This window comes from Mus caroli, unplaced genomic scaffold (genome assembly GCF_978045245.1).
Source record: "Mus caroli unplaced genomic scaffold, Mus_caroli_1 scaffold_13, whole genome shotgun sequence".
In the NCBI taxonomy this organism is placed as follows: domain Eukaryota; kingdom Metazoa; phylum Chordata; class Mammalia; order Rodentia; family Muridae; genus Mus; species Mus caroli.
Genome location: NW_028227268.1, coordinates 47,937,922 through 47,960,484, shown reverse-complemented (window position 1 = coordinate 47,960,484; position 22,563 = coordinate 47,937,922). Strand labels below are relative to the sequence as shown.

General features: G+C 41.4%; 1 protein-coding gene and 1 non-coding gene across 3 annotated transcripts in view; one reads left to right on the top strand and one right to left on the bottom strand.

The window, feature by feature from the left end:
- The window catches only part of Pafah1b1 (platelet activating factor acetylhydrolase 1b regulatory subunit 1), a 50,065-nt gene extending 39,361 nt beyond the window's left edge, over positions 1 to 10,704 (bottom strand). Inside the window, exon 1 of one of the 2 annotated variants that reach the window (XM_021175674.3) lies at positions 10,338 to 10,704. The gene's annotated coding sequence lies outside the window, so the exon portion shown is untranslated. Of the gene's footprint in view, positions 1 to 9,537; positions 10,166 to 10,337 lie in introns of those variants that run through there. The other variant, XM_021175675.3, reaches the window with a different exon arrangement.
- A 4,405-nt stretch (positions 10,705 to 15,109) lies between these two features.
- On the top strand, positions 15,110 to 15,216 carry LOC115032621 (U6 spliceosomal RNA). Its single transcript, XR_003838259.1, has one exon. It is a non-coding gene; the product is annotated as a U6 spliceosomal RNA (small nuclear RNA).
- Positions 15,217 to 22,563: the final 7,347 nt, after the last annotated feature.

Genomic DNA, 22,563 nt, shown 5'->3' with positions numbered 1-22,563 from the left:
TGCCCTGTGTGAGTTCCTGTCCTGACTTCCTTTGGCAATGAACAGCAATATGGAGGTATATACAAGCTGAATAAAACCCTTTCCTCCCCAACTTGCTTCTTGGTTATGATGTTTTGTGCAGGGCAATATGGAGGTATATACAAGCTGAATAAACCCTTTCCTCCCCAACTTGCTTCTTGGTTATGATGTTTTGTGCAGGAATACAAACCCTGACTAAGACAATCACTTTGGTGCCTAGAGGCATAGGTCAGTGGCAGTTCTGTACAGCCTGGATTTCTAAATTGCCAGGAAAAATACAATCAATCTGATCTTTTTGAATCAGATTAGTCATTCACAAACTGGGGAGACATAGCTCAGTAGTTAAAAGCACTTCCTGGTCTTCCAGAGAACCTGTTTGATCTCTAGCAAGCCACAAATTTTCTTAACTCCAGTTCCAGAAGATCCAATACCCTCTTCTGGACTCCTCCAGTAACAAGCACAAACATGGTACACACATACAAATTCAGGCAAAGCACCCACATACATAAAATAAAATTTAAAAAAAAAAAAGAAAGCTAGGGAGGAAGGACTTAAGAACTGTGGTTTAAGAATTATCAAGGAGGCCGGGCGTGGCGGAGCACGCCTTTAATCCCAGCACTCTGGAGGCAGAGGCAGGCGGATTTCTGAGTTCAAGGCCAGCCAGTGAGTTCCAGGACAGCCAAGGCTACACAAAGAAACCCTTTCTCAAAAAAAAAAAAAAAAAAAGAGAGAGAATTATCAAGGAGAGAGGGTGGATGGGATAGGGGTTTCAGGGGGGACTGGGAAAGGGGATAACATTTAAAATGTAAATAAAGAAAATATCCAATAAAAAAAAAGAAGAGAAAGAAAATTTATCTAACAGCTTTATTTACTATCCTATTCAACTCTTTTTTTTTTTTTAAGATTTATTTATTCACTATATCTAAGTACACTGTAACTGTCTTCAGATGCACCAGAAGAGGGAGTCAGATCTCATTACGGATGGTTGTGAGCCACCATGTGGTTGCTGGGATCTGAACTCTGGACTTTCGGAAGAGCAGTCGGGTGCTCTTACCCACTGAGCCATCTCACCAGCCCCTATTCAACTCTTATTCGGTAAGTTGTTTCTCAATTCCATTTTCTCACTCAAGCTACTATCTATACTTTCCTATTCCCACTGCACTTAGTATTCACAATTCTACTTCACTCGTTCTCCAGTCAATAATCTTCATTGCCATAGTTCAAACAGTAATCATTCTTTTCATTCTTTTCTGAAAAACTGTGACCTTCACACTGCGATCTATCATCTTTGTTGCCACCCATATAAAATATGTGATACACAATTGATCAGAATGCTTGCCTTTGCTAGAACTTGTTTAATGACTTCTAAATTACCTACTAGCTATACAGAACATACAAATTATATCAGTTTAGCTCATATAATTTTCCATCCTCATAACCCACATTCTCCCCTCCCAAACTCTACCAGTATACATGTAAAAAGTTTCCATGCTCTTGTACCAACATATTGTTGTTTCTACCAAGATGCTCTTCCCCAGTGTCTGCTCCAATTACTTAAAAGAGTCTTTTCAAAATACTGCCTGTAACTCCAATTGAAGGAATCCTACCTCTCTTTGACTTTTGAGGGATCTTTAACACATTGGTATAAAAAACAAATATTCAGTTTCTAATTAGTCAAAATACTTTTTTATTAATTTAACTGAAGTACTTCAATCTTCTTTGGGGGCAGATATAATGATACATATTGTAATTCTAATCTTAGGAGGCTGAGGCAAAAGGATTACTTTAGTGAAGAAGTTGCAGGCTTAAACTAGACCACATTACAAGGTAGCATGATTTTAATCCCAGGACTCAGGCAGCTGATGGATCTCTCCAAGTTCCAGGCCAGGCAAAGACACATACCACATACATAGTGAGACCCTGTCAACCCACCCCCCAATAAAACCACAAGATCCTACTTCAAAAAAGTAAAAAAGCAAACAAACCTGTAAAAAAAAATCCATTAAGAACTATATATGGCTAAATTGTATAGTAAGGTAAGGGAGGCAGAGGCAGGTGGATTTCTGAGTTGGAGGCCAGCCTGCTCTACAAAGTGAGTTCCAGGACAGCCAGAGCTATACAGAGAAACCCTGTCTCAAAAAACCAAAAAAAAAAAAAGAAAAAGAATGATGTGTGTATGTGGGACCATATATATTATGCCTTGGTGCACCTACAGAAAACAGTGTGGAATGATTCTATCCTTGTATATGGGTTCTGGGGATCCAACTCAGGTCACTAGGTTTTCAGGTCACTAATGCCTTTAGTAGCTGAGCCACCTTGATGACTCCAAACATAAGACTTTTTACAATACTTCAAAAGTTAAAATATTTGGCCTGGGGAGTACAGCTCAGTGTTAAAAGCACATATATAAAGCCCTAGGTTTTAAGCCAACACTTAAAAATATTTTTAATTTTTAAATTTCCCCCAAGTTTCAATATTTTCAGCAAACTGTCAAAAAATTTCCTAGTAGGATTTAACTGCCAATTCTTGTCAATGTAAGAGCAAATTAACAAAATGCATCCTTAATTTATCTAGTTAATGCATTCTGTAAAAGTATGTGATCCTGTTCTTTGAGACACTAACCTTCTATAGAAGAACTAGCCCCACCTGACTCTCATACCTTACCTCTAGAGATTTTTGTTCTATTTACAAAGAACGTTAGGCCTCTCTCTCCCTTACACTTACCTATGGAGCCAGGTTGTGCCTATGACCCTGCTCTGCTACTGAGTCACACTCCTAGTCTTTTTTTATCACATTTCACATAAGTCTGAATTCAATCAAGTGTAAAGTATTAAAATAATTTTTATTGTTTTTTTTGAGACAGGCTTTCTTTCTCTGTGTAACCCTGGCTTCCTGGAACTTGCTCTGTAGACCAAGCTGGCCTACAAATGAGATTGGCCTGCCTCCCAGTGCTGGAATTAAAGGCATATACTACCACTGCCCACTAAAATAGTATTTTTAAAGCAATGTTAGGGGCTGGAGAAATGGCTCAGTGGGTAAGAGCACTTGACTGCTCTTCCAAAGGTCCTGAGTTCAAATTCCAGCAACCACATGGTGGCTCACAACCACCTGTAATGAGATCTGATGCCCTCTTCTGATGTGTCTGAAGATAGCCACAGTGTACTTAGATATAATAATAAATAAATCTTTGTGCCAGAGCTAGCTGGAACCGACCAGAGGGAGCAGAGGTAGGTCCTAAATTCAATTCCCAACAACCACATGTAGGCTCACAACCATCTGTACAGCTACAGTGTACTCATATACATAAAATAAATAAATAAAATTTTTAAAAGGCAATGTTAGATATTATCTGACAACCCCTACTCAAATGCCTAAAGCCTTATACCGGCAAAATATCCAATGCAAGAACAAAGGTAACAAATGCCAAATTAAACAATACAGGCAATAAATGAATGCTACAGTCACCATTTTCAAAATTAAGATAAAAAAGGTTAAAGAAAAGAAAGCAGAGAAACAAGTTTACACACTTGATCTCATTCTCATCATATGCTGCACTGGCAAAGTGATGATGCCGCAAGGTCTGAGCTGGGCAGGAGTGTGTCCCACGCCTTCCATAGAGAGACCTTGTCTTGAAAACAAAACAAAAAGATGTCTCACCAGATCCTGGCACCTTGATGCTTGATTTGCCAGCCTCCAGAACTTAGTTTTCTTCAAGGCTTATTTTTAAAAAAGTAAAAAAGCAAAACACTGACATCTGAGCTTGCTCAGTGAAAGCTAGTGCAACATCCCATCCGAAATGAAAACATTTCAAATTATACCCGAGCCAGGACTGGTTTCAAAGAGAATAAACAAACAAACAAAACATTTAAGGGCTGGCAAAGCTGTCTACTAACAAGTTTTGAGTACCCGAGTTTAATCTCTGGGACCCAAATGATTTTAAAGAGAATAGAATCTCGAAAGTTGTCCTCTGACTTTTCCAACTCAGAATGTGGTATGTGTTCCCACACCCGCAACTAAATAAATAAAATGTAAATTGTTTAATTATTTAAGGGAGAGCCTGTGAGAATTTTCAAATATAAAAATGTTCACCTCTTAAACAGCTGCTCTGTAGTTGTTTTGATCATAGACCCTTAATATTTGTGCTTTGTGGTATAAACATGTGAAAACTAAGTATTTGTAAATTTTTTTTTTTCCCAAAGGAGTTAATCACTATAGAAAAGAACTATTTGACCATGTAAGCCAACACCCAGGTGGCACTCCAGCTACTACTTCCCAAGTGACTTCAGGAGAAGAAATTTGTAGAATTTTAGTTCTCTCATAGATGAAAATACCCATCTACTTAAAAGAGAAAGAAAAGTAGAAATTGCTACCAAATTCAGTAGCGACAAACTAGATAATGTTTGACGCAGCTAAATGATAATATTGAGAGCCTGAGAGTGGTGGCTCATGCCTTTCTTTAATCCCAGCACTTGGGAGGCAGAGGCAGGCAGATTTCTGAGTTCAAGGCCAGCCTAGTCTACAGAGTGAGTTCCAAAACAGCCAGGGATACAGAGAAACCTTGTCTCAAAAAATAAATAAATACTATTGAGAGATTGTCTAGAGAATCCCTGACAGATTAGTCCTGTTTTAACAGTCACCAATTTTTAAAAAGAAGCAACCAAAATAATAAGTACTTATGATGACTGTTCCCAGCGAGTATAAAGCGTGGGTAGCAATTAAAAACTAACTAACTCTTGGGCTGGAGAGATGGCTCAGTGGTTAAGAGCACTGACTGCTCTTTGGAGGTCCTGAGTTCAAATCCCAGCAACCACATGGTGGCTCACAACCATCTATAATGAGATCTGATGCCCTCTTCTGGTGTGTCTGAAGACAGCTACAGTGTACTTATGTATAATAAATAAATCTTAAAAAAAAAAACCCACAAACTACCTCTTGTGCCAATGACAAAAATTAATAGAAGTTAAAAGTTCTATTTAAGTGACCGTGCAACGTACAAATTATCATACCAAACCAGTAACCTTGTTGAAACAATCCAAGAAGACGTCAGTGAAGTTAATCATGTTTACACAATATGTTGTAATAGCATCTTTTTTCTTGAAATGCCTTTTTTCTTTTTTTGAGGTTGCAAGATAAGAAGTTAAAGGACAGCTAAGTTATATAGAATTCAAAACCTAGCCTATGTGAGACCCCCATACCAGAACAAAGAAAAGACATACACATTTCCCAAAATGGCTTTTAAAACTAGGACTCATTCTACAGCTAAGCATCTTCAAAATATAAGTAAATTTGCTTTTCTCTTCAGTTTTTCATTGTTAAAAAAAAAAAAAAAAATCAAGCCTAATGATGGTAGCAGTGGCTTATGCCTTGAATCAAGTGCTCAGGAGTCGAGATTCAGAGCCAGACTGAGCTACATAGTGAGTTCCAGGACAGACAGACAAGGCTACACAGAGAATCCATGTCTCAAAAAACAAAACAAAAAAAAAACAAAGATCAATACCCCCAAATCAACACACCCAGGTTTTTCAAGTCAGGTTTTCTGTGTAACCCTGGCTGTAGAACAGGCTGGCCTCAAAATCCACCTGCCTCTGCTTCCCAACTCTTGGGATCAAAAGCTTATGCTACCACATGGCTTAGTTTTATTTTAAATACACTTATCAACCAAAAAAGTATTGATTATATTGCACAAGACAAAAAACAGTAACAAAGAATTTTCACTTCAAATGATTCCTTCTAAAGTCTATAAAAGTAGGCTACCAGTCATTATAAAATACTTTTATAACAGACTTCTATTAGAAGCAATTAAAAATTCTGTCCAGGGCTAGTTCAGTGATGGATAATGCCCAAGAGGCAAGCCTGAGATCTATCCCCAGCACCCCACCCCAGTCTCTTCGTAGGACCACAAGCTAGTGCAGCCATACAACCAACTAAGTATGCAAGCTAACTTTTTAAGTTTTGGGGCAAAAAACCAAAACAAACAAACAAACAAAAAAACCTTATATCACAGCCTTAGAACTGAACATTCGATTTGTATTGTATTTTGCTTTGGGCTTGTTTTTTATTTTTACTTAGTTTTTGGTTTTGTTTTGGGGGGGTGCAAGGGAAAGGCATGTTTTTGTTTCTTTGTTTGAGGCAGGTTGGCCTGGACCTCACAGAGATCCACCTCTGCCTCCTGGGTACTAGAAGGGGCTTGTTTAAAATGGGCAATATGGCTCAGAAAGTAAAGGTGCTTGCTTGCAAGCCTGTCCAACCTGAGTTTGAACTTTGAGACTCAAGAGTGGAAAGAGTACCCCCCTAAATTTGTACTCTGACCTCCTCCACACAAAGAACACACACACACACAAATATAAGTAATGTAAAATAATATTAGTCTGGAGGGAGAGTCCAGTGGTTAAGAGCATTTACTGTTCTCACAGAGGACCAGAGTTTAGTTCTGAGCAGATCACAACCACCTGGCTTCAGAGGACGCAATATGTGCACTTGTACTCACACTTACAACTAGCCACACACACTCATGTAATCAAACTAGAAAGTGCTACCTTAGTAATGACATGGTCTACAATTACTATAGTTCACTTACTGAGATGACAATTGTGAATAATAATATGAACCATATATGAACAAAAAGGTCCCTTTTTCAGATACTTAAAATACAAGCATTAAGTCATTTATACCCATGCACATCCAGATATCCAGATAGCTTTGTATATAATCTAAGAGCCAGCAACGTTTACTTTCCCTTTTCACCATTATGTGTATGTGTCAGTCAGAGGACAAATTGTGGGGCTTGGATCTGTCCACCGTGTGGACACTGGGGATCAAACTCATACTGACAAGCTTAGCAGCAAGTGGTAACTAAACCATCTCACCAGTCCCACTTTCCTTTTCTTAAAACAGACGTGTAACGTGGATGCTCTAAACTAGAAAACCAACAATTATAAGATACTGAGTTTCATTCCCAGAAACAAATCCCTTCATAATATGGATATTTTATCCAGAAAGTTATGTATATAACAGAGCTTAAAAACATACCAAACACTACTAAAAGTGTGGTATGTTGACACACACCTGCTTTGCAGAGCTCAGGCGGCTTCTAAGGTAGAAAAAAGGCAGTTAGAGGCCTGCTTAGGATACATAGGAGTGAGAGCTAAGCCAGTCAAGAGTGTCTGTAACTATCAAGAGCTCAAGGTCAGGACTAGCTCCACAGCAAATTCAAGGACAGCCTGGGCTATACATAACAGTAAGACATCATCTCAAAGGAGCAAGAGAAAGAAGTGGTGAAACCACTCAGTGGATAAAGATGTGTGCCACTAAATCTGACTAGAGTCCAATCCACAGGACCTACATGGTGACAGGAAAGCTGTAATCCTTGTAAATTGATGCACATAAACACATAAAAATGAACAAGTGAAAAAAAAAAGAAATTCAAACAGACTTCATTAAACTTTTAAAAATATAGAATTGTGGGCGCATGCCTTTAATCCCAGCACTTGGGGGGGCAGAGGCAGGCGAATTTCTGAGTTCGAGGCCAGTCTGGTCTAAAGTGAGTTCCAGGACAGCCAGGGGTACACAGAGAAACCGTGTCTCCAAAAAAAAAAAAAAAAAAATTGATTTTTAAAACTGATTCCATCAAATTAAGTAAGATTCACCAGGAATGAAAGCACATTTGTACTCTCCATCAAATTATCAGTAAGCTCCTGGGTGGCCGTGAGCTTGGGGTGGAGGCTCACCACTCTTAACTAGGAAGAGTAGGGCTAAAGATATTTGAGACACAATATAGTAATGTTCTCATCCATCACCATAATAGCCTTTCTACTTCCTAACTACATGAAAATTAGCAAAAAATGTAAATACAAAGTTACAACACTCATAAAGTTCATCAGAATTACATTGTCATATTTACAATTCTTTACAAGAAGAAACTAAAGTGGGCTATGCTCTTTATCACAGAAAAGGTCCTATGCAAGAAGCAACACAAGAGAAAAGGTCTATTTAAAGAGCTCTTAATACAAAATAACCACTGTCTATTTTCTCATCTTTGATGTTCATCAAGAGAAAAAAAAAACTATTTTAGTGAAAATTAGTATTCTTAACTTGATTTTTTTTCACTACACCATGCTTTTTGTTGCCAAATATCCCTAGCATTCGTTAATTTAACACCCATTTGGCTAGAATAATTAAAAAAACATTATCCAGAGCATATATGTGGAGTTTTTTTAATACATGCACACACATGGACAATAAGTACTTGTTTCAGAGCAAGGATACTGCCTTTATTCCAATTACTCAATGCCCTTCTTTAAGAAAAAAAAAAAAAAAAAAGGTAGAAAAACTGAGATTCTGAGATTCTAAGATCCACTATAGAGAAATGCCTTAATTGTCCCTACAATTAATACTGAATAACCTTACAATCATTAAGGATGAGAAAAAACCCAGTGAAAGGGCAACTGAGCATTTCACAGCTTTGCTGGCGCACCCTTACTCCACCCAGTCCTCTCGGCTCAATGGCTGCTTACAGCAGCCACAAATATTAGCCTATTTTTAAGGGGGTGGGAGGATGTACCAAAACAGGGTATGCTCTGTCAAAACCAACATATGCACAAATATTTTGTGAAAAAACTGGTTTCCTTTCTGACTCTTAAAATTATATATAACAGCTTTAAATATACTACAGAAAATCCTTCCCTCTGAAATCAAACAATGATCTTTTAAATAGACCGTGAAAGAGTAAATTACTCTAAATACATATTCTGTGTTAATAAAAAAAAAAAAACACAATTTGTAACTGCCAATTATTTGCACAACTATGTCCTGAAAGACACATTAGAAATAAAAGCTTGCTAAAGCCTTAATACCAAATCAAATTTTAAAGTTAAAGCTTTTAATGTAAATTCAGCATAGTATTACTAGCATACCCAACTAAGAATATTCCTAATTAAGGGATTGAATCCTGCAGCAATGAAGCTCTACTGCAGGGGGAAATACAGCAAACACTGCTGTGGCAAAATGAAGAGAGAAGACAATATTACTGGTATGAGGCCCAAACAAAGTCTCCACCATCCCACCCCCAGAAAAGAAATTTCACACAAAACAAGCCAACCCAACAAAAAGAGAATTGCTAAAATGACCTTTCTGTTACTGGATCTTTTAAAGGTTGTAAATCTTTAGGAGGGTGTGTTTGAAATTAAAGGTAAGAAAAGCAGTAATTTTATTTTCTCCCAATTGTCTCTTAGGGGGTGGGGGTATCCTTGACATGACATCGCCCATTGAGAATGAGACCACAAATCTGGTACTCTTCAAAGGCACAATTTCTTAGCCAAAAATACTGATAGGAATTACACCCAAACCCAACCTCAACAGAAAATTTCCTGCGCTCCTCCCAAGGAGTTTCTTGCTAAGTCACTGGAAAAAACAGGCAGGTTAATAAAGCCAGGCACCTTGCTTTCTCCTATCTCAAGACTATGAAATTCTTTCCTCTTGGCAGACAAAATAAGCCCACCGTCTCAAAAAACATTTTCTCACCTGGGAGGCTAGAGAGGGTAAATAGTCACAGCGTTTCCTAATGGAGTGGAGAGATGGGATGAAGGGAATGATCGAGAACCTGGGAGCTCAGTGTTAGCAGCGTCAAAAGACAACTCCCGTGCGAGGAGTCAGTAGCGAAAAGGAAAATCCTGCCCGATTCGGTGGGTGGATGCTGCAGATCTTTACTGAATGCAGAGGCTGGACCACCACCGCACCGGGGGGCCGAGGGCCTGCGCGGCGGGCCATCCTCCCCGGGTCCACCCTCAACCTAAGGACAGGCGGAGAACCCGACGCCTGGAAGGCCTGGTAGCTGCTGGAGCCCCGGCGGCGAGTCGCCAGCCGCGGAGGGGTGGGGACTGCGGGTTCGCTTCCGCGGCCCAGGAGGGCTGAGCCCTTTCCCCGAGATCAGAGAGCGACCTGCTATCCACGCCCTTCCCACCCAAGAATACTTTTCTTGCTAAGTCACGGCGGCAGGAGGGCGATGCCGCCCGAGAGGCCACGGCTTGAAGCCTCAGCAGCCCGAGTAGCCCGCTGCCAGGGTCGGAGGAACCGGAGCCAGGGCAAGCACCCTCCCAGGCCAGGGCCCCCTCCTCGGTGCCTCTCACTCAACGGCCGTCGCGGCCGCCATTTTGAGAGCGAGGAGAGGAGAAGAAGAAGGAGGAGGCAGCGGCGGCAGGGGGAGGGGAGAATGGGAGGGAGGGGACCGGCGCAGCCACATCGTCAGGCCGCCGGCCCGGCCCGCAGCCGCCCGAGCGCGATGGAAGAGACAGAGGGGAGGGCACAGAGCGTCGCCGCCTTACCGGAGCGCTGCACCACCGCCTCCGCAGGGCCTCTTCCGTCCTTCACTCCCATCCACCAGCGGGGGAGGGGGAGGGAGAGGGAAGGGAGGAAGGAGGGAGGGAGGGAGGGAGGGGGAGGATGGCGCGCTGGGCCCGGTCCCGGGGAGGGGGAGGGGAGGGCCGCGGGCGGGCTCCTCGGCCGTTCCGGGGCTCGAGCCCTAGCCCAGCGTTCGCTCGTCCTCTCGCTCGCGCCTGAGCGCTCCCCTCCGGCTCCTCCTCGCTCCCTGGACTCTCGGCTCGCTGCTCCTTCGCTCCCTCACTCGCTATCTCGGCCGCCGGACTCCGCCGCCGCCCCGCCGCTCCAGCTCCGTCTGTCACAGGAGCTGCCCCAACGCCCTGACGTCACCGCGCCGCCGCCGCCCCAGACCCGCCAGGAAGAGGGAGGGGAGCGGAGGGCCCTCGGCGCATGCGCGGGCCGGGCCTGGGCCTGGGCCTGGGCCTGGGCCTGGGCCGCGCGCCCTTCCGCAGGGTGAGCTGGCGTCTGTACCCCGAGCCGACGGGCGAGCTTGCGCACGGTCCGCGGCTTTTCTCGCTTCTGCCCCCTGATCCCTTGGGAAGCACCCCTTTTTCTCTAGACTGCCTAAAGGCTGGCGTCCATCACGACTCTAGCTCTGCTTCAGCGGTCACTGCGCTGTCCCGGCGGACCGCGGGTACCCGGTGCAAAGGCATCTCGGCCCCTGCTGACTAGAGCAGGAGCCAAGCCAGGATGCTTCCTTTCTGCCTTAGCCTGTGGGATTATTCCCCATCCCCCACCTACCTACCCACCCCAAAGGACCAAAGTAAATTGGTGGGCTTGGACAGAAGAGCTGTTGAGGTTAAAAGGCAGATGGACTGCCTTGTGTTCCTTTCTGGTACAGATTTTTAATTGGAAGGAATCGCCTGTAGATGTGATTCAGCTATTCTTTTCCTTAGTCACTTGTATTCATCAGAGATTCTGGAAACTGAAATCCACAGAAAGACCTGGAACTTTATTCTCTACAAAACATGTCTGTGTTTTACTATATTATGAATTATATATTGATGACAAGTCTGGGGGGATTTGATGTCAATTTTTTCCACAAAGAGACACTTGATTTTTGAAAGGGAAGGTTTGGGGCTCTGAATAATTCAATATAGGATATTTAAGTATTGAATGAGATTACTTCATTATCCACTTGTGTTTTCCAGCACTGAGGCGTAACTGATTCTATAACTTCCCTCGATGAAGGTAAATACTGTAAAAAGCGCTTGGGAAGCTGCAGAGTTAATGTCTCCAGTATGAATCCTGGTGTCACCACTGGGAATGTGACCTTGACTAAATTATCATATCTTTTTGGCCTCAGTATCAGTATAAAATAAACCTAGTAGCCAAACAAAGTGGCACATGGCACGTAGCCCAAGCTACTCAGGAGGCAGGAGACCAGCAAGAGCCCAGAAGTTCTCTGCAAGCCTCAGGAGCATCCTTTTTATAAAAAACAAGAAACAATGATGATGGTAATAAACAAGCTAGGGTAAATATCTGTAATGCTAACACTGAGGAGACGGAGGCAGGAGGCTTGCCACATGTTTGAAGCCAGCATGGTGTATATAGTAAGACCCTATCTTAAAATAATGACTTAAAGATGGACATGGTGTTTTAATGTCAGCACTTTGGAGGCAGAGACAGGTGGATCTTTCCAAGTTCAAGAGCCTTCTCTACCCAGTGAATTCCAGGACAGACAACTGCATAGAGAAACCCTGTCTCCAAGAATAAATACTAATTGAGCAAACCTTGGGTGGAAGCACACATCCCTTATTCCAGCATGGAATGGCTGAAGAATAAGGATCACAAGTTTAAGGGCTACCTGGAAAACTCAAATGTTTTTAAATGTATCATTTTTAAAAGGGTGAAGACACAGCTCAGTAGTAGAGTACTTGCTGAGAGAAAGAAAAAAAATTATAGAATTGATTTATCTGTGAGGCTTTTGTGAGACTAGATGTTGCATGGGTTAATGCATGAGGTTTGATTCATAACTCATGTAACCGTTACTGTCTAGAACCAAAGCCAGTCTCTTTGTGTTGGGATGGCTTATCTTTATCCCTAGAAATTTTTTTAAAAAATGTAATCCAATGGCCTGAAGGGATTAGTTCTTTTTTTTTTTTCCTTCATCAACACAAGAAACTAAATCAAATAATCAGTATTTGGATTCTGTAGTCAAAACTATGGACAGCATGAGACAGAGGCCTGATCCTATCACTTATATCCAAAAGCAGCCAAGAAACATTCAATATATTAAAGTGTCCCTGATTCTAAGAATTCACCCACCTCTCATTTTTTATCTTTTGAAATATTCAATATTGCCTGGTATCTTGTTTAATATTTAATCAGATGAGTGAATCAGTTCTTTAGGGTTTTTTTGGTTTGGTTTGGTTTGTTTTTTGTTTTGGTTTGGTTTTTTTGGGTTTTTTTTGGCTTTTCGAGACAGGGTTTCTCTCTAAAGCCTTGGCTGTCCTGGAACTCACTTTGTAGACCAGGCTGGCCTCGAACTCAGAAATCCGCCTGCCTCTGCCTCCTGAGTGCTGGAATTAAAGGCATGCGCCACCATGCCCGGCTAGGGTTTTTTTTTTTTTTTTTTTTTTTTTTTTTTTTTAACGAATGCTCTAAAAGGCAACAAAATTGCTTGGAAGCACATTGATAAACACCAATTTAATACAAGTAGGTAGCCTTAACTCGAATAAGCCCTGAGATCACATGTTTTATGTATAGAAAAATATAAGACCTAGATTGTACAATTATGTACTAAAATAAGTAAAGATTTTATTTATGTAGCAATCCTTCAAAAAAGCAGTAAGTCTCCTTTGGGGGAAGATATAACATTTTTCTCCCTGGATTGTAATTTTTCTGAACAGATCATATGCTTAAATTGACATGAAGCAACTGTGTTACAGTTCTGTGCGTTTTCAGTTAGTTGCTAACACTGTATATCCACTTTGACAAATACTTGTCTACTGAAAATGGAGAATTAAGACATCTGTGCCATCAATCATAGTTCATAAGTCCTTATGTAGAACCTAGGTCTCCTCAGGAAACATTTACTAATGGATGTTTTGAATAGTGTTTATATTTTCTTGTGGAAAAAATAAACATTTCATTTTTTTTTCTAAGAACAATCTAACAATCCCTCCATTCATTTGAATTACAAATCTTTATTTTTCCAGTAGACATTTTCAAATTTGTTTCAATTGCTGCAGCAAAATTAGTGTTACTTAAAACAATTCTGCAAATAAGCTGACTGGAAGAAACAATCCAAAAATATTGCTACTGGGGAGAGAACAAAATGTCTTCTATAAGTATGGCCAAAGGAAAAATTGTTTACAAAGGGTAAGAATGTTAAAACTTTGTTCTAAGGAGCCAAGGAGATTGTTCTGTAGGTAAAGTGCTTGCTCCTCAAACATCAGGACCTGAGTTTGATGCCCCACATGCTGGTAAAAGCCAAGTGGGTATCAACCACCACACACATGTGCAAGCAAACTCCCACATATGAACATGAACACGCAAAAGAAAAATCACTCATCAAAAAAAAAAAAAACCAACAATTTTTTTGAAAGTTCAACTGGCCTCTGTAGTTTACAGGAAAATGTCCAATGTCATGTGTGAAAATAATAGAGAAATAAACTAACAAATGGTAAGAAGGAAGCTTGGGGAAATGCAAGTTATATAAGTTAAAGTCCATTCAGAAGAGAACCATGACCCAACTGACCAGGCACTGACTCTAGGAGAGTTCCACTCATTAACTTGGGTACTTGAAATTCCACAAGGCATAGATGTGTCAGTGTGGGCAGATCCAACGAGACCAGTCATTCTTCTCAGCATCGTGACATCCGGATGTGTCACGAACATTGCGAGCACATAAAAGCAAATGAAAGGGAATCCACAGAGTCAAACTCTCAGCTTAGTGGAACAAGGAGGAGCCAGAGGGAACCTTTATAATCCAAATACTTTAAATAGACATGAAATATACATAGGAAAAAAAAAACCTATGGGTGGGGGAAATGGGTCAGCAGGTAGAAGCATTTGATGAGAGAGACAACATGAGTTCTATCATCCAGATCCACTGATAAGATGAGAAAACTGAATTCAACAAGTTGTCCTATGACCTACATGCACACTCCGTGGCACACTCATGTCCACACTGACATGTGACAATGATAATAAAGAAAAGTTAAAGTACTAATATAAACAACACAAAAAGATGTATGCTGTCCAATAGGATGTCACTGAAGAGACCGAGCACAGGGTCTTTGTCTTCATGCCTGTTTCTGTGTACTTAGTGGATAAAGGGTTATTTTTTAAAAGATTTATTTATATATATGAGTACACTCTTGCTCTCTTCAGACACACCAGAAGAGGGCATACCATTACAGATGGTTGAGAGCTAACATGTGGTTGCTGGGATTTGAACTCAGGACCTCTGGAAGAGCAGCCAGTGCTCTTAACCACTAAACCATCTCTCCAGCCCAGGTTAGCTCTTATTTGGAGAACTTAAAGAAGTCTTTGTGAAAGAGGTGGTTTTTATTTTTTTTTTTAATTTATTTTTTTGTTTTTTGTTTTTTGAGACAGGGTTTCTCTGTGTAGCCTTGGCTGTCCTGGCACTCACTTTGTAGACCAGGCTGGCCTCGAACTCAGAAATCCACCTGCCTCTGCCTCCCAAGTGCTGGGATTAAAGGCGTGCGCCACCACGCCCGGCCTAGAGGTGGTTTTTAAATAGATTTTGGTACTCATTTCGGCAACACATATAGGACAATTGAAAGGACATAGAAAAGATGCACACAGCCCCTGTGCAATGATGACACACAAGCTCATAAAGCATTTCACACTTTAAAATAATTAAAATGAAATCCATTTCTGAAAATGGCAAAGGAGGAGCTGGGGTGGGGGTGTAGTTTAGTTGATAAAAATGCTTGTCTGGAATGCTGGAATCCCCAGCCTCAAGCAGTACTTGCCAACAGAACAGAAGCCCTCAGGAGGTAGAAGCAGGAGAATTACGACTTAAAGGGCACCCTAGGCTTCAGGAGACCCTGTTTCAAAACAGCAAACAAAGAAACAGAATAAAGAACATGCTCATTTTGACCCACCCTTTTGATTTTAAGAAAATTTTAAATCTCCTGTTGAGGGTTGGAGAGTTGGCTCCACAGTTAAAAGCAGTGGTGGCACACACGCGTTTAATCCTAGCACTTGGGAGGCAGAGGCAGGCAGATTTCTGGCTAGCCTTGTCTACAAAGTGAGTTCCAGGACAGCCAGGGCTATACAGAGAAACCCTGTCTCGAAAAACAAAACAAAACAAACAAACAAATTACAGAGTCATAGCAGATTTTGTGTCATCTGGGTTTGCACACATTCCTCTCCACGTTATTTTACACAGGTTAAATATATTAGTTTGTGTACTAGTAATTTAGTGTGTCGTTTTAAGACAAAAAGCAGCCTATTTGTTTATTTATCTAGGATAAGAGTGCTCTACATAACTCAAAGCTAGCCCTGAACTCACACAATCCTCCTACCTCAGACTCCTGAGTGCTGAAATTTAAGATATTTATCATCACACCTGTTGTCACTTTAAAAAAAAATACATAGATTAAAAAATAAATAAAACAAGCCAGGCAGTGGTGGTGCACATCTTTAATCCCAGTACTTGGGAGGCAGAGACAGGTGGATCTCTGTGTGTTTGAGACCAACTTGGTCTGTAGAGCGAGTTCCACGACAGTCAGGACAGTCAGGACAGACAGAGAAACCCTGCCTCGAAAAAAACAAAACAAAACAAACTAATGAAAATTAATGAAAAACAGCCTACCATTATAACACCTAAAAGGTTAATAATAATTCCTCAAGGAAAATTGAAATTGCCCTTTGTTCTTTGCCCTACTGAAGGCCTGGAGTGATCAGAAACCGTGGATAAGCAGAACAAGCAGTGCAATGAAGCAGTCCTGTATGGCAGAACTACCCTGGAATATTCGAAAACTGATGACTATCTTCTTTCGTGGGCATATTTAAAAATACATATAGTTTGGCCGGGCATGATAGGACATGCCTTCAATCCCAGCACTCATGAGGCAGAGGCAGGTGAATCTCTGTGAGTTCAAGTCCAGCCTGGTCTACACAGTGATTTCCAAAACAGTCAGGGCCATGCAGAGAGACCTTAACTCAAGAAACAAAACAAAAATTAGTACAGTTGGACTCGATTCGTATCATGTGTCTGTAGTCCTAGCTGCACCCCAGTCCCTGTTTTAAGTTAATTTTTTTTAAAGATTTATTTATTATAAATGCACTGTAGCTGTCTTCAGACACTCCAGAAGAGGGTGCCAGATTTCGTTACGGATGGTTATGAGCCACCATGTGGCTGCTGGGAATTGAACTCAGGACCTTCCGAAGAGCAGTCAGTGCTCTTATCCGCTGAGCCATCTCTCCAGCCCTTGAGTTAATCTTTTGCTGTTTTTTTGTTTTGTTTTGTTTTTTTGTTTTGGTTTTTGGAGACAGGGTTTCTCTGTATAGCCCAGGCTGTTCTGGAACTCACTCTGTAGACCAGGCTGGCCTCAAACTCAGAAATCCATCTGCCTCCCAAGTACTGGGATTAAAGGCATGCGCCACTATGCCCGGCTGAAAAAAAAAATGTTTAAAGATAGTAAAATTACCCCTGGTAGGTGAATAAAACTTTTTATTAGAGAGAGGTTGATAAAAAGTGCTTACCCAGCTTGTGCAAAGGACTATGTTCAATATCCCAGGACCTGTGGATCAAGCATGATGACACAGGCCTGTCATCCCAGTACTCAAGAAATGGAGGATCAGTTCAAAGTCATCCTCACGGGCTGGTGAGATGGCTCAGTGGGTAAGAGCACCCGACTGCTCTTCCGAAGGTCCAGAGTTCAAATCCCAGCAACCACATGGTGGCTCACAACCATCCGTAACGAGATCTGGCGCCCTCTTCTGGAGTGTCTGAAGACAGCTACAGTGTACTTACATATAATAAATAAATAAATAAATAAATAAGTCATGAAGCTCATATGTAAAGATTAAAAAAAAAAAAAAAAAAAAACAAAGTCATCCTCACTACAGCCAGAGTCGGAGACCACCCGGGACTATCTGAGATCTTGTCTCTGAAACAAAAACAAAGGAAAGCAAGCAAACGAAAATCCTAAAGCAAAACAGGACAAAAAGTTACTGAAACAAAAATAGAAAAAGATTGGAAAGAGTAACTCTACTAATAGAAATTGATCAAAAACTGGGCTGGAGATTTTGCTTTGATAAATATATTTCCCCTAAACATTCACCTTAATGAATTTGTATTGATTTTGTTATTATTGTTGGTGGTGGTAGTGGTGGTTTCTTTTGTTGGTTTTTGAGACAGGGTTTCTCTGTGTAGCTTTAAGGGTCCTGAACAGGCTCTATAGACTAGACTACCTCTGCCTCCCAAGTGCTGGAATTATAGGCAAGTACCACCACCACCTGGAAACACTTTGATTTTAACTTGTAGCCTTAGCCTTTGAGATTGGGCAGTGGGTATAGGCGATTGTCTCTGCATTCACATTCCAAAACAGATGTAAAGATGGAGTAAGCAAAACAACTCTATAAAGTGGTCCTCCATCCACCCCAGGAACTGCCCCCCATCATACACACACACAAACAGCAATAATAAATAAGTTTAAACATTTAAAAGCAAAGTTGGAGATGTACTTCAGTACTTGCCTAGGATTATAAGGTCAAGGATTCAGTCCCTACCTCTCACTTGCACACACACCCATAAGCATACACACATGAGGAAACACTGAACCCTTTTTAACAGGCAAAAGCCAAAACCTCCTACTAAATTTATATTACTTCCCAATAAAACATAATAGGAGCCATATTTTTATATTCTGTGGCAACCAAACCAAAGGAAAAGGAAAAGTCAAACCCAGTATGGTTGGACAAGCCTGCTCTACCAGCAAAACCAAAGCAAGGTTGGCTTGAGAGGCTGAGATAGAAAGATCATAAAGGCGGGGCTGTGGTGGCGCACGCCTTTAATCCCAGCACTTGGGAGGCAGAGGCAGGTGGATTTCTGAGTTCGAAGCCAGCATGGTCTACAAAGTGAGTTCCAGAACAGCCAGGGCTATACAGAGAAACCCTGTCTCTAAAAAAACAAAAACAAAAACAAAAGAAAAAGGAAAGAAAAGAAAGAGGAAAAAAAAGAAAAAAGAAAGAAAGAAAGATTATAAAGTCGAGGCCAGTTTAGGTGACACAATAAGGCCCTGTCTCAAAAAAAGGTGAATTTCCTCTGTTAGCTTCTGTGTTGTTTTGTTTTTGAGACAAGAGTCTGAATAGCTGGGGCTATAAAGCTCATTGATACAGCATTTGCCTACCATGTACAAAGCCCTACTTTTAATTCCCATTTCTCCTGATCCACTTAGCCTCCCAAACACTGCATTTGGCCTGAGATTACATTTTATGTTTCTTAGTTATCAATTCTTGGAAACCTGTCACATATTTTACCTTATTGCACATCTCAGCCTGCGCTAAGCAGGTTTTAAACGCCTAACAGCCACATATGGCTAGTTGCTACCATAGCAAACAATACAGATTTGGAAGAGAAGGAATCTACCCAAGTAGGGAACAGCGTCTCAGCAGCAGGATAGTTATAAATGTGGGACTTGAATTAGGGGAAGAAGAAATGTTATCAGTGTAACTTAAAGGGGAGGGGCAGGGAGATGAGACTAAAAAGATAATCTGTAAGGCCTTTAACAACTTGGCAGTTGAGTCTGCCCCCATAAACTACAAAGCTGCTTTTAGCTGTCCATGTGTGTAGTAATAGATCAATGGCCTCCATCTTTTGGAGAGAACTTTCCTGGCTCCCTTTAATATCCTGTTCTTTCCTCCCCTAAGCTCTCTGTTGTTAGTCCTCCCCGCCTTGACTGTACAGAAAAAGTAAAGCTTAGCTTCCAGGTTTCCAAAATGATCATCTCAAAACTCACTAGATCAGGAGCTGGAAAGATGACTCAGGGTTAAGAACACAGGCTACCTGAGCTGGGCATAGTGGTTCATGCCTTTAATCCCAGCACTCTGAAGGCACAGGCCAGCAGATCTCTGTGAATTCAAGGCCAGCCTGGTCTACAGAGCATAGTTCCAGGGCAGCCAGGGTTCTGTTACAGGGAGAAACTGTGTCTTCAAACAAACAAACAAACAAGAAAACAGAAAAAATAAAACATAGGTCCTACTGTTCCAAGGACCTATATCCTATTCCTACACGACTGCTCACAACTACCTATAACTCGACATGGTGCTCTCTTCTGACCTTCACCTGCACCAGACCCACACCTGGTACACAGACATACATGTGGAGAGGGCAAGAAGTCCTTATGTACACAGATAAGTACTGGAGAAGCCAGGAAAGATAAACTCCCAAGCATCCTTCAAAGGAAAGAGATATTTAACTTGTCCTCCTCCTAGAATGCTGGGTATGGATGTACTTTACAAGCTGGCCATCCAGTGGAAGTGGTGATGCACACATTTAACCCCAGCACTTGGGAGTCAGAAGCAGAGGCAGACAGATTTCTGAGTTCAAGGCTAGCCTGCTCTACAGGACAGCCAGAGCTACACACATGGAGAAACACTGACTTGAAAAGCAAAACAAAACAAAACAAATAACCTGCTGCTCCTTTGCTGTCGGGTGAACCAGTCTCCTCCAGAATTTATGTTTTACTTATCCCAGATCCTTTCCCCCTAAAACTTTGAGCATTATTTCCAGACCATAAGACTCATCCTTGTAAGAGATGTCATTTGTACTTTACAACAGCCTAGACGTGTGTGTTATCTTAGAGACAGGCAAATCCTGACTCCCACAGGATGACTTCAGTCATTCTCCCTAGACCAGCAGTTCTCGACCTGTGGGGTCATCAGATGTTTACATGAAGTTATGAAATAGCAACAAAATAACTGTATGGTTTGGGGTCCCTGAATATAAGGAACTGGGATAGTTTGAATGAAAATGGCCCCACAGGCTCATAGGGAGTGGCATTATAGGAGGTGTGCCCTTTTTTGAGTACTTTTGTTGGAAGAGGTATGTTGCTGGGGGCAGGCTTTGAGGTTTCAGACGCTCAAACCAGGCCTAGTCTTCTCTTCCTGCTGATACAGAACGCTCAGCTCCTTCTCCAGCACCACATTTGAATGCCACCATGCTTCTCATTATGATGATAATCAACTAAACCTCTGAACTGTAAGTCAGCCCCAATTAAATGCTTTCCTTTATGGCCATGGTGTCTCTTCACAGCAATAAAGCTAAGACAGGAGCTGTATTAAAGGATCACTGTATTAGGAAGGTTGAGAGCCACTGCCCTAGACCTTATCTTGAGCATTGTTTCTAAGAAAATGAAAACTCAACTTCCAGGAGCAGCCATATGTATCTTGTTAAGAGCTTCAATACAAACACTTTTTTTTTGTTTGTTTGTTTTTGTTTTTTTAGAGACAGGGTTTCTCTGTGTAGCCCTGGCTGTCCTGGAACTCACTTTGTAGACCAGGCTGGCCTCAAACTCAGAAATCTGCCTGCCTCTGCCTCCCAAGTGCTGGGATTAAAGGCGTGCGCCACCACTGCCTGGCAATACAAACACATCTTAAGCTTTGTTGTATTCATGGGACTGAGTTAATTGTTATCTGAAATTCTTTTCCAAAATTGTGCTGTACTTAAATAAGGCAAAAATAAAAGAGCCAAGGTCAGACTCTACAAGTCCTGGTCCAGCACCAATACTAAAAAAAAAAAAAAAAAAAAAAAAAAAAGCTGGAGCCAGGAAAAAAAAAATGGTGGAGCCAGGTGGTGGTGGCACACTTCTTTACTCTCAGCCCTCGGGAGGTAGAAGCAAGCAGATCTCTCTCTGAGTTTGAGGTCAGCCTGGTCTACAAAGTGAGTTCTGACACCATTCGTTGTGTGTCCTCTGGGTGAGAAAGATGGCTCTGAGACTTTAGTCCTAGCCATGCTTTCTGATCTGCAGTGTAATCTACCCTTTCTTGTGAACACGTTAGCTTCTCTGCTTCTATATCAGGAATTTCAAACCCAAATTTGTCTTTTATGACCATAGTAGTCCCTACTTGGTCCAAATTGTGTAAACTCAGGCTCTACAGAGAAAGAGAATTTACTGAGAGCTTTTGGAGTCAGGCTGGTCCTGAGTTTCAAGACATACAGCATTCTGTCCTGGAGTCCCTCTAACATCTACACAGAGAAAGCCTGTCTTGAATCCCCCTCCCAAATTAAAATGCATGGGTTAATTTTGTGTGTGTCTATATGTGATACACCATGACAGTGCACATGTGAAGGTCAGAGGACAGCTTTCCAGAGCTGCGGATCCAAAGAACTCAGGCCATCAGCCTTGGTAGCAAAAATCTTTACCCACTGAGCCATCTTGCTGGCCCTGCCTTTACATTTTGTGACCTCACTAAAGTCATTTAGTTCTAGAAGGAAGTTGAGGAAGGGAATTGATACCAAAGTTTTATACGCACAGTCACACATATAAATACCAATCCTTTCATTTCTATTCCAATTGATATGCTTCTTATTGTCTTGCCTTATTTTTTTTTAAGATTTATTTTATTTATATGAGAACACTATAGCTGTCTTCAGACACACCAGAAGAGGGCATCAGATCTCATTACAGATGGTTGTGAACCACCATGTGGTTGCTGAGAATTGAACTCAGGACCTCTGGAAGAGAGTCTGTGCTCTTAACTGCTGAGCCAACTCTCCAGCCCCTGTCTTGCTTTATTTACTGGCTGGGATTCCAGTACAGTGTTAGAAAGAAGAGATGGTGGAGTGAGTGTCCTTGCTTTTCTCCTTTTCTCCAGTCTTCATTGCTGAGCCATCTCTCCAGCTCCCTCCCCCTGCCTCTGCCTCCTGAGTACTGGAATTAAAGGCATGGCACCACTCTCTTTGCTATACACCAGATCTCCAGAACTTTTTCATCTTTCAAAACTTAAACTTTACATCTATTAAAACAACTCCCCCACTACCCCTATTATTACTATTTGACTTTCTGATTCCTTGAATTAAATTATTTAATTACTGTAAATATTATTTTTTATATGTTATCATTATATCCCTTTATTACCTAGCTTGGAGCTCACTAGGTAGATCAGACTGGCCTCAAACTTATAGAGATCCACCTGTCTCTGCCTCCCAAATTCTGGGATTAAAGATGTATACTTCCACACCTGGCC